This window comes from Eschrichtius robustus, chromosome 12 (genome assembly GCF_028021215.1).
Source record: "Eschrichtius robustus isolate mEscRob2 chromosome 12, mEscRob2.pri, whole genome shotgun sequence".
In the NCBI taxonomy this organism is placed as follows: Eukaryota; Metazoa; Chordata; class Mammalia; order Artiodactyla; family Eschrichtiidae; genus Eschrichtius; species Eschrichtius robustus.
In genome coordinates, this window is record NC_090835.1 from 67,947,733 (window position 1) to 67,958,678 (window position 10,946).

Sequence of the window (10,946 nt, forward strand, 5' to 3'; positions counted from 1 at the left end):
TCCCAAGCAGCCTGAGTCAGAAAGCTCTTAAAAGATGACCTCCACCAAAATGAGGAAAGAAACCAAGAAAGAGAGCAACCCAGCACCTGGCAAGCAGGGAATCTAATGTTGGAAGGTGGTGGAGGGGAGGCCCAGGACCTCAAGGTTCTGCAGGCCTGGAGAGCCTTGCAGGTCAGATTACCAAAGGGAGGTGACCACCTTGAGAGGAGATGTTTCTTTTGTTTGTTTGTTTTGTTTTGTTTTGTTTTTTTCTGTGCTGCATGGCTTTCAGGATCTTACTTCCCTGACCAGGAATTGAACCCAGGCCCCGGCAGTGAAAGTGCAGAGTCCTAACCACTGGACCGCCAGGGAATTCCCCTGAGAGGAGGTTTAAAGTCTGGTCAGAGAGTCTGGCATATACTGATGACAGTTACACAGAAACCTCAAGGAGCAAACAAACGAAAAGCCTCAAAAGGCAACTTATTAACTTCAGGAAACAAAAAGTTTCCTAGGAGAGAAAATGTAATCCTGAGGCACTATAGGACTCAGATTCAATCATATTTACATGTTGTGACAGGAATGTAAACAGGAGATGCTGATTTAATAAAAATGGTAATAGAAGTATGAGGCAGGAGGGGGAGGGGAAATGGCAATAGATTAGTTAAATCTTAATGGGAAATAAAATTCTAATCTACAGTAAGAAATCAATAAAGGGACTTCCCTGGTGGTGCAGTGGTTAAGAATCCGCCTGCCAATGCAGGGGACATGGGTTCGAGCCCTGGTCTGGGAAGATCCCACATGCTGCGGAGCAACTAAGCCCGTGCACCACAACTACTGAGCCTGCGCGTGAGCCACAACTACTGAGCCTGCGTGCCACAACTACTGAAGCCCGTGCACCTAGAGCCTGTGCTCCCCAATGAGAGAAGCCACCACAATGAGAAGCCCATGCACCGCAACGAAGACCCAACGCAGCCAAAAATAAAAAAGTAAACAAATAAATAAATAAATAAAAGATATCAATAGATAAAACCTAAAATAGAAAAATCACGGACTTCCCTGGTGGCGCAGTGGTTAAGAATCCGCCTGTCAATGCAGGGGACACGGATTCGAGCCCTGGTCCGGGAAGATCCCACATGCCGCGGAGCAACTAAGCCCGCATGCCACAACTACTGAGCCTGCGCTCTAGAGCCCGCGAGCCACAACTACTGAGCCCGTGTGTCACAAATACTGAAGCCTGTGTGCCTAGAGCCCGTGCTCCGCAACAAGAGAAGCCACCGCAATGAGAAGCCCGCACACCACAATGAAGAGTAGCCCCCGCTCGCCGCAACCAGACAAAGCCCGCGTGCAGCAACGAGGACCCAACGCAGCCAAAAATAAAATAAATAAATAAATAAATAAATAAATAAATAAATAAATAAATAAATAAATAAGAAAAATCACAAATTGGTAGTATCTGCATATTGTGTAGAAATGAGACAGAAGCAGAAGAAAATGGCCAACAAAGGTGAAAGTAGGCCTGGGGGTGGGGCAGGGGTAGCTTTCTTCATCAGCCATGAAATACTATTTGATTTTTACAATTATGTCCATGTGTTACTTTGATAAAAGTTAAACTTACTTAAAAAGGAGGGGAGGGTGTTTTGCCACAATAAAAAAAAAAAGAAAAGGAAAGGAAAGGAAGAGGCCCCCCAGCATAACGACCTAATGCACCAAGGTGGACCCCCTTGCTCAGCTGAGGCCCGCAGGTGGGTCCGGGCAGGTGGGCGGGGCTGTGGATGCAGAGGGCAAGGACACGTGAGGTCCCAGGCTGATGTCAACGTGAGAAGCTAATCCTAGCTAATGGGTTAATCTCTCCGCCTCTCAGATGTCACAAGGGCCTTCAGCAGCTTCCTGCATACGCTCCAAAAATATTCACTGGCTGCAATCAGTGACCCTAAATCAGAAAGCAACTCCTGTGGGATGCAGCTCAGGGCAGCTACCCTGGAGAGGTGTTGGGAGGGGAAGGTAGAGACCATTCCATCCTTGCCTTCCCTGGAGGGTCATCTGGGCCCAGAGTCTTCTCTGTTCTGTATTCCATGTCATGCACAGGAGCTGGAGGGTGAGAGTTGGGGGTGGGAGCATGTCTGCACATGTCGTTTCTCATGCACGCACAGGTGTGTACAAGAGCCCACGGATGTGAGGACGTGCGCACATGTGAATGGTGTCTGGTTGGAGGGCTGCGAGTCTGTTCTGTCTGTTCTCACTCCCTGAACCCAGGAGCAGCACTGGGAGGCTTAGCTTCCCTCCCCTGCAGGTGTCTTTAGAGCTGGCCCTCGCCCAATGCTGTGTAGGCAGGGAAGTAAATCCTGAGAAACCCACTCCCCTGCTCTCTCCCTTGGCCTCCTCACGTTTCTTCTTCTCCAGGATGCTATGCATTCTCTCTCTTCTTTCCTTTGACAAACATACTCTTAGGTGAGGCTCTGATGGGTTTGCATTTTTAAAAAGGACACAGTGTTAAGCTAAAGGAATGAATTTTTAATGGTGGAATTTTAGGCCTTTTCCTCTTAGGAGAGGTTTTATTTGTCTTGGCTTTGGTTTGGTTTTGCCAGGGAAGCTTCCCTGTGTCCCTGGAGCCACCCTGAAGCCCCAGGCTCCCTCTTGGATGCTGCTGGACAGGTCATTCTCCCCACGAGTTACCAGAGCATTCCCTGGGGTAGGGGGTCATTAGCTTCCTCTGGCTCCAAATGGGCCCCCAGCCAGGGAGGGTCTGCTCTCTGATCCTCTGCTCCACCTTCAGCCCGCCCCTTTCCCTCCTGCTCTGCCCTGGTACACCCTCCCCAGAGGGAGGTGAGGGGCGCTCTGGGGGCCAGGAGTGACCTGCACGCCCTCCCGAGGGGCGGGGGCTGGGCAGAGGGCACCGCAGCCACCTCTGAGTCTGGTTGACAGCTGTGACACCTGGGCCTGGCTCCCTTACCTCAGTCTGGGGCGGCAGCTGCCTTCTCTAAGGGGGAGGCCTCAGCGGAGCCAGTGAAGGAATCAATCCCTCACACACCCTCAGCCCCCAACAGCCCACCCGGGGGCTCTGTGCACCAGAGCGGGCTGCAGGGGATGTATTGGGCTCCCCCTCCCTGCCCACTCTCAGAGCAGCCCAATCGCGGGCTGGAGGTCAGGAAGGGAGACGTACCATCTTTGGGTACGTGGCTGAGTCCCTGCTCCTCCCTGGACCTGGTTTCCTCATCCTCGTTCTCCTCATCCTCATTCTCCTGGCCCCGGGAGGCCCCCAGTGGAGCTGAGGGAGGGCTCGACGCTGGGGGTGGGCATGATGGATCCTGGCAGCCCCCACTGTGGAGATCAGAACAGATGGCCGGGTCAGCTACCCGAGTGACCCTTCTGGTGGCTGTACCCAGAGCTTCGTCTCCTGGGGTGCCAGCATCACTGTTCTGGTCTCCCCAGTCTGCCCAGAGCCCCCTAAAGTCCACTGTGTGTTCAGCCACAGGGCTCCTTATGGGAAACCTTAGAGCCCTCCTTTTCCCATCACCCCTGCCCAGACCACTGGGTGTCAGGACCCTGGCCTGACCTGCCGGACAAGCCTCAGCCTGGGCCAGAAGCAAGGCCGCCTGACTCGGGTATCACTGCTGTCCCCACAGCTAGTGGAGACGTTAGTGGTGACCTCCCTTACTCCTGCTGTGCTGCTGACCCCTGCTGGCCATCCTCACACACCTGGGAGGCCTCCCCTCCCTGCACAGGCATCAAGCGCAGGGTTTGAATACTTCCCGGGACGGGGGGCTCATCACCCCAGGCAGCAGCCTGCTCCAGGCAGAGATGCTTCTGCTTCTTGGACAAGTTCTTTGTAATGAGCTGAAGTCTGAATACTGGTTAATTCCATCTGTTAATACATTTTCATCATCCTCATCATTATCGATACTGTCTATGCACCAGGCACATTGCAAAATGTCAGTTAATCCTTTCAACACCTGTGAAGTTGGTGTCTATATCATCCCCATTATATAGGTGGGAAACCTGAGGTCCAGAGGAAGTGTGTCACCTAAGTATGTCACACAGCCAGGAAGTCACAGAACCTGGGCTTCCAATCCAGAGCCCAGGCCCTTGCCAGCTAGGGATGTGCCCATCCCGCCCCCACTGTCCTCTTGGCCCCTCTCTCCAGCTTGTTCTTACTTCTCTGCCAGGCGCTGCTACCCCACATAAACTCACACCTTCTCCCCCAGACCCTGCAGCTGGATTAACTCCTCTTCCAGGAAGCCCTCCTGAGACAGACAAGGGGTATGGAGGGAGCCCTCTTCCCCAGGTATCTTCTAACAGTGAGAGGAGGAGAGGTGTCACATTCAGGAGGATTCCCATGGATCAAAAACCTTGGTTAAGCTTTAACCAAGAGCTTCCCTAGTGTCATGCCATCTCATGTAGGGCAAGACCTTCAAACTCATCTAGTTCCATCCATCTATTCCATGCTAGCATCTCTGTTGAATGCCCGTGCAGCCTCTGCTTACATACCTCCAGTGATGGGGGTGCTCATTACCTATCAAGGCAGCCCAAGGCTCAAAATAGCACGGGCCTTCCTTCTCCTACAGAGCCGAGGTTTGTATCCTTGAGGCTTCTGCTCACAAGGCCCAGCCCTGCCCCTCAGGGGTCATCAGAACTAGCCTAACCTTTCCCTTATGATGTCTGGAGCAAGGGACCATCTTCCTGCTGAATCTTCTCCCAGTCACAGCCAAGAGAGGGGGCCAGTAAGAGACCCCTCAGAGAAACTGGGAGGTGCTGGCCAGACAGGAGAAAGACATCTCACTCCCAATCCTCAGCTGAGCTGCCAAAACCCTGAGCCTGGCCCTGTCAGCTTTGGGGTGCAGGGTGGAGAGAGTTCTTGGAAGAAGTGACCTGAGTCTGCCCCCACCCTTGCTTTGACCACTTTGGGAAGTCCCAGGCCTATCTCTTGCTGGGACGTATTTAAAGGGAGAGGCTGCCTTGGGGGGCCCTGGCCATAGGAAAGGAGAGACGGGCATGGGGGCCTGATTACCAGGTGGATAGCATGGAGGGCAGTCGGGCTTGAGCTGCCTGAAAGGTACCCGCCCAACGGGACGTCCTGACCACATGGAGCTTCAGACTCAGGTGCTCTGACTCACGGTCCCCGCTAACCTCCTCAAACCTGGGTGCTATACCTTTATTGATGCAGCCACAGACCGACCTCCCCATTGCTTCCCATAGGACTGACCATGATCCCTAAGCCCCCAGTCCCCTGCTGGAGCTCAGCCCCGGCGCCCTCCCCACCCCCAGGTCTGCACAGTCAGGTCTGTGGCCCTGAGTGCAGGCATCTCATTGCCTTCCTCCTGTGACCCACTATTCCTCCCCCATTCCTTCGCTCATGGAGGCAGGGCACAAATAAATAAATAAAACAAAATAAACATATTTGTCCCTGTTAAGTTCCATCTCGTTAGATCCACTCCATCGCTCCGGACTGTCAGCTTCCCTTTAGATCCCAGCTCTGTCATCTGGCCTATTTGCCATCGTCCCCCCAGCTGTGTGGCATCTGAAAATTTGATAAAGTACATGGAGCGTGTTTATCCCAGATGAAGCCCCCTCCCCCCACTGGGTGGCTGGAGCACACGCCTGTCCACACACACACACACACACACACACACAAACACACACACGCTTCCCTCTGTCTGGGCCCTGTCAGCCCTGTCCAGCCACCTTCAAGATCCTGGTGGGGACATTGGGCACCTGTGCCCCACAGAGGGCAGCCACTCACTGTGCACGTGTCCCTGTGGGGGATAGGACACTCTGGGGACATCCACATCTTCTCACTCCACTGGCCACTGTTTAAACAGCCTCTGACCTGGCCACGCCCTATCAGCCTCTTCCACCAAGCTCAGGGCAAGGCTGGCCAGCCAGCCTGGGTCTCGGCTCTCCGGGATGGCTGTGTGGTCCTCCCTCCCCTGCTAATCAGGCAGCACGTCCTCCTCTAGGTTGTGGCTGTCAGTGTAGAGCCAGCCCGACTGCCTGGGGTGAGGACTCCTTCTCCCATGCACCTGCTGTGCACGTCTCTCTGATCCTTCTCTTCAGGGGACCCCAGACCTTGTCTCTGCAGTAATTGCATAGCAGGGGTAGCCAGCTCGGAAAGATCCAGATCCTCACTACAGAGCCTGCCAGACACTGCTTTAGCAGAATGAAAATAATCCCAGGGCCTAAACTGATCTTCCAGAATCTTCTAGTCCATTCCCAGCCTCCAGGGTGTAGAGGACTCAGGCAGGTTCCTCCTCCTCCCCTACTGCAATACCAGCCGTTTGGTCTTCCCTCTGGGCAGGTGGCAAAAGTTAGTCGCCTGTATCTGTCAGCTGATGTTAGTAACAAACACCCCCAGATTCTGGGTGGCTTAATGCCAACATACGGTGATTTCTCACACTACTGCACTGTGGGTCCGCTGGGGATTCCGGTCCAAGCTGTCGTTGCTCCAGGACCCAGGCTGCAGAGGCAGCCCCAGCAGCGGCACCACCGCAGAGGAAATGAGGCAGATCGGTACCAGCTCTCGAAGCATCTGCCTCCTAGGGCCATTGCCACTTCCATTTCATTGGCTAAAGCAAGTCACATGGCCAGGCCCAATTTTCAAGAGAGTAGGGAAGTGTGATCTTCCATTTCATTGGCTAAAGCAAGTCACATGGCCAGGCCCAATTTTCAAGAGAGTAGGGAAGTGTGATCGTTTCTTGTGGCAGGAATTTTGGCAAATGGCCTCAGTGACACTTTTGCATACTAGCCGTTCCTGTCCCTCAGAGTCACTGGAGTTCCCACCGTACCACTTGGATGCTGGTTCTCTGAGTCCAGCGTGGAGTGCTCTTACACCTCCCTCCCTATGGTCTGTGTGCCCAGGATTTGGCCCTTGTCTCTCACATTTCTGCTCTACAGTGCGTGTATTTTCTCTCCTCTTCCGGTCTCAATGCTCCACCCCTTCCTTTGAGAGGCCCTCCTCCCACCTCCTACCTTCAGTACAGGATGCGCCCTGGCCCAGGGGAGGCCCAGGTTCAGTTCTGAGCAGCCTCTGGTTCCATCCCCAGTGACTGGCTGGGAGGCGGGCCCCCACTCATGACCATCTGAGCCCTTCCCGTCTCTCCTTCCCTTCGATGTCCTCAGAGCGGTAGTAGCCAGGTGGAGGAGACCTCTGAGAAGATGTGGCCGCACCCAGGCCCTGATGCTCCCCCCGCACCTGGATGGAGCTGCTCTGAGACCCGCCCACCCCTGCCTCTCAGGGGACTGGCTTACCTGAGCCAGTGCTTGCACCTTGTGCTGAAGTTTGTCTGTGTTTCTGTCACTTCTAACTGTAACACACGCTCCTGGAGATCTTGTCCATACCTGTATCTGTTCTATCACAAGCAACAAGCCACCCGAAACTTAGTGATTTTGTGTGATAAAATTTCATAGAAACACACACGAAGCGCATGTCAAACTGGTGAGACCTAAATAAGGTCTGTGCCTGAGTTAATATTATTGTATCAAGGTCAGTTTCCTGGTTTTGACAACGTACCACGGTTCTGTGGTGTCATTAGAGGAACTGGGTGAAGGGTACAGGAGAAATCTCTGTACTATTAAAGCATCTTTTCTTGAGTCAAAATATTTCAAATGAAGAAGTTACAATAATCATACAGACTTAGTAGCTTAAGACAACACCAGGCATTTACTCCTGATCCACTGATGTGCCAGAAGCTTCTGGATTTGCCCCTGGGGTCTGGTCCAACCTCCTTACTTGGGATGCGGGGATGGAGGCTGGAGAGGGGAAGGGGGTCAGCCACACGGAGAGGGTCATGGGTTTAGGGGCAGAGCTGGACTCCCAACCCAGGGCTCACCCCACGTTACCCCAGGGAAGCCCCAACCCCATGCAGGGCCGCTTCACCAGTCTGGCATCGCTGCTTGGGATTCTGCTTTGCACATGCTGGTGTTTGCAATCAGAAAGTTCAGCGGCCCTTCCAGTGTGCTTAAATTAGTCCCTATGAAAACCAAATTATTTCATTTGCAGAGAAGGGCTTAATTGCAAGGGGAATGAGGCAAAGGGAATTCTGTTGCCTGTTTTCATTGAAGAAAATTACTGTACTTTCCCCTGTCTCCTTACTGAACAGAAGCAGCTTAGAAATCGGGCTGTAATCACCAGTGATACCTCTCCTACCCTGTCTTCTCAGAGCCTGCTCAGTAATTGCCCACTCCTGAGACCCTGCTCTGAGCTGTTCTTGTCCGTCTGCCTGGCCTGAGCAGCCGGTTCCGGCCCTGGTGCTGGGTAGCACCTCCCCAGTTTGGCTGGAGTCTCACCTCACCCCTGCGATGTTGACAGGATCGCCCGAGATGTCACAGGGGCCTCAGCCAGGGGCCGGCCCACACTCTTGGCAGGAAGAAACATCTCATCACTTTCTTTCGAAAACACACGAAATCTGCTCCAAGCCCCCACTCACCAGGGCTGCAGAGAAGTCACATTTCGGACGAAGGGCATCCCCAGTCAATATCTTACACAAATCCTGGGGCTTGTCTGCTTTGGTGCCTGGCAAAAGGTAGGGGACCTGGACCATCTTCACCACAGCTCCTTCTGTCCTAGGTTGCTGTGGACTGGCAGGTCCTCGGGGCTCTGTTGGGTGTCCCCCAGGAGGCACTCCAGCAAACAGACCCCCTCCTGTCTGGGGAGGCTGGTTCCCTCTCTGCTTCTCTGCCCAAGAACCCCACCCTGGCTCTGATAGTCCAGCCCGATTCCCACTGTGGCCAGTGTTTCCCTGGGGAGGGGCTATGGACCCTTCAGGGAGCCAGGTAACAGGCTGGTAACCTGCAGGGGGCAGGTGCATGAAGAAGTAAAATATGTAGCACGTCTAGTGTTAAGAGAGAAATACAGGAGGACTGGGCCCTAGAGGGTGTGCAGGGTGGGGGGCAGCTACAACTCCCCACGGGGATGGTGGTCTGGAGGAGGGAGTGAGCCACGTGTAGATTGGGGGTGGGGTGGATCACCAGGGTGGGTGGAACAGCTAGCACAGAGGCTCAGAGGCAGGAGTGGGCCTGGTCAGGGCGAGGGCGGCAAGGTGTGTGGCCCGAGTTGGGGGAGAGCGAGAGGGCAGGTCAGAGGAGCCTCCCAGAGCCTCTGTGAGGCCCTGGCTGTTTGTCTGGAATGAGGTGGTTTTATTCTGTTCCGGCAAACCCACAGCAGCACAACAGATCTGAGAGCGGCCTCCTCTTCCTTTCCTTGGAGAAGGGAAGAGAGTTGGGCTGTCTGGGTTCAAACCCCGGCTCCATTACCTTCCTGACCTCGCCACGCCTCAGTTCCACCCCCCACCCCCACCAGGAGGGGGTAACAACAGCACCTATGGCATGGGGGCATCCTGAGGCTTCAGTGGGCTACTGTGAGCATGCTATAATGCCATCCTGTGTTGACTAATTTTATCATGTCTTTTTTTTTTAATTAAAAAAAAAAAATTTTTTGGCTGCGCCACGCAGCATATGAAATCCTAATTCCCTGACCAGGGATCAGAACCTGCGCCCCCTGCATTGGAAGCGCAGAGTTCCAACCACTGGACTACCAGGGAAGTCCCTATCATGCCCTTCTTAGTAACTTCCCCTGCTACAGGGATAAGTTGATTGGCCTGAGGTCCCTGCCAATAAAGGGCAGAGCTGGTCCTGAGGATGCCGTGTCCCCACCCCCACCCCCTGGAAACACAGCAGCACCAGGCATCATCGTGCCCCCCACTCACCCCTCTGCCTCTCTTTTCCCGGGCGCATCATGGGACCCTCTGTCCAGGTTCTCTTCTTCTCTCTTGAGCTTTCTCTGGGGATGGGGGTGCAGAAGCTGGCCTGGCTGCCCAAGGAGGGCTGTTTTGGAGCAGTTGGGTTGACTTCCTGCATAACTGCTCCCCTGGTCCCTCCCTTTGGGGGCGGCTGACAGGATCATGGATTTGAGTCCACACACCTGCCTCAACGAAAGGATTTCTTTTTTTTTTTGAGGCTCAAAGTCAACGGTGTATTAATTAAGGGGGAACAGCTGCTACCGCAGTTCTTATGATAAGTCAGTGACAAATGGTCGTGTTTACCTTTTTCCCAAGCAGAGACTCTGGAAGGTGGCCTGGAGCTCCTGGGTGGACGTCCACGGGCGAGATTTGTGGGGTATACATCTCCCTCCCTCAGCCCTCAAGCTTCTTTATTGGTGCCCCCCGAGTCCGAGAGGGCCGTTTGTCACCGAGGAAGACAGGGCTGCAGCTTGGGGAGCCTTGGAAAGGACTGGGCCGAGCAGCAGAAACTTCTCAACAGTGGCCCCCCCCCCCAATGATGCCCTCAGACCCCTTCCTCGGGCTAATCCCACCACCCCACGCTGTTCCTTCTGAAATCAGAGTCGCTGAAAAGGGGGCTTGGCCCTTCAAAGCTGAGAAAGGGTGCAGTGCAGAGCCGAGCTGAGACGCCTCGCTCGGGGCTTTTGTGCCGGGCGCTCTCTACCATTGGGGGCCTTTTGTTATTTCTTTATTTTGATCTCCCTCCTGCTGTCCAAACAGGGTCACAGAAATAGAGCCTTGCGTTAACTCCCTTCTCGGCTTAAAATGAAACACGGCAGCGCGAAAATCTTGCACTGAAAACCAGAAAAATGAAAGATGGGCTCATTTTTTTTCTGAGTTGTGTTTCTGGGTCCTTGACTATCAAGTTACCCACCGAGTTTCCAGCTAATGGGAGGATAGCAGGATGGCGCTCACGTGCCAGTCGGACCTGTGTGGACGGGCCGGCAGGGTGGTGGAGCAGCCTTCCTCCAAGGCTGAGAAACGACGGCCCCGTCGCATGGGGCGCGGACCCCCAATGGCTGCAGCTCGCCCGCTGCGCCCCCAGGGTAGAGGCAGTGCTGGTGGAGAGCGGCAGGACCCCCAAAGCACTCCCAGCAAACCCCTGCCTCCACTGCAGGTGGGGGACCCCCACGTGTCCCCCTGGCTGTGCTGTTCTCCCCAGTGACCGGCCCAGAGGAGACAAGTCTGCCATCGATG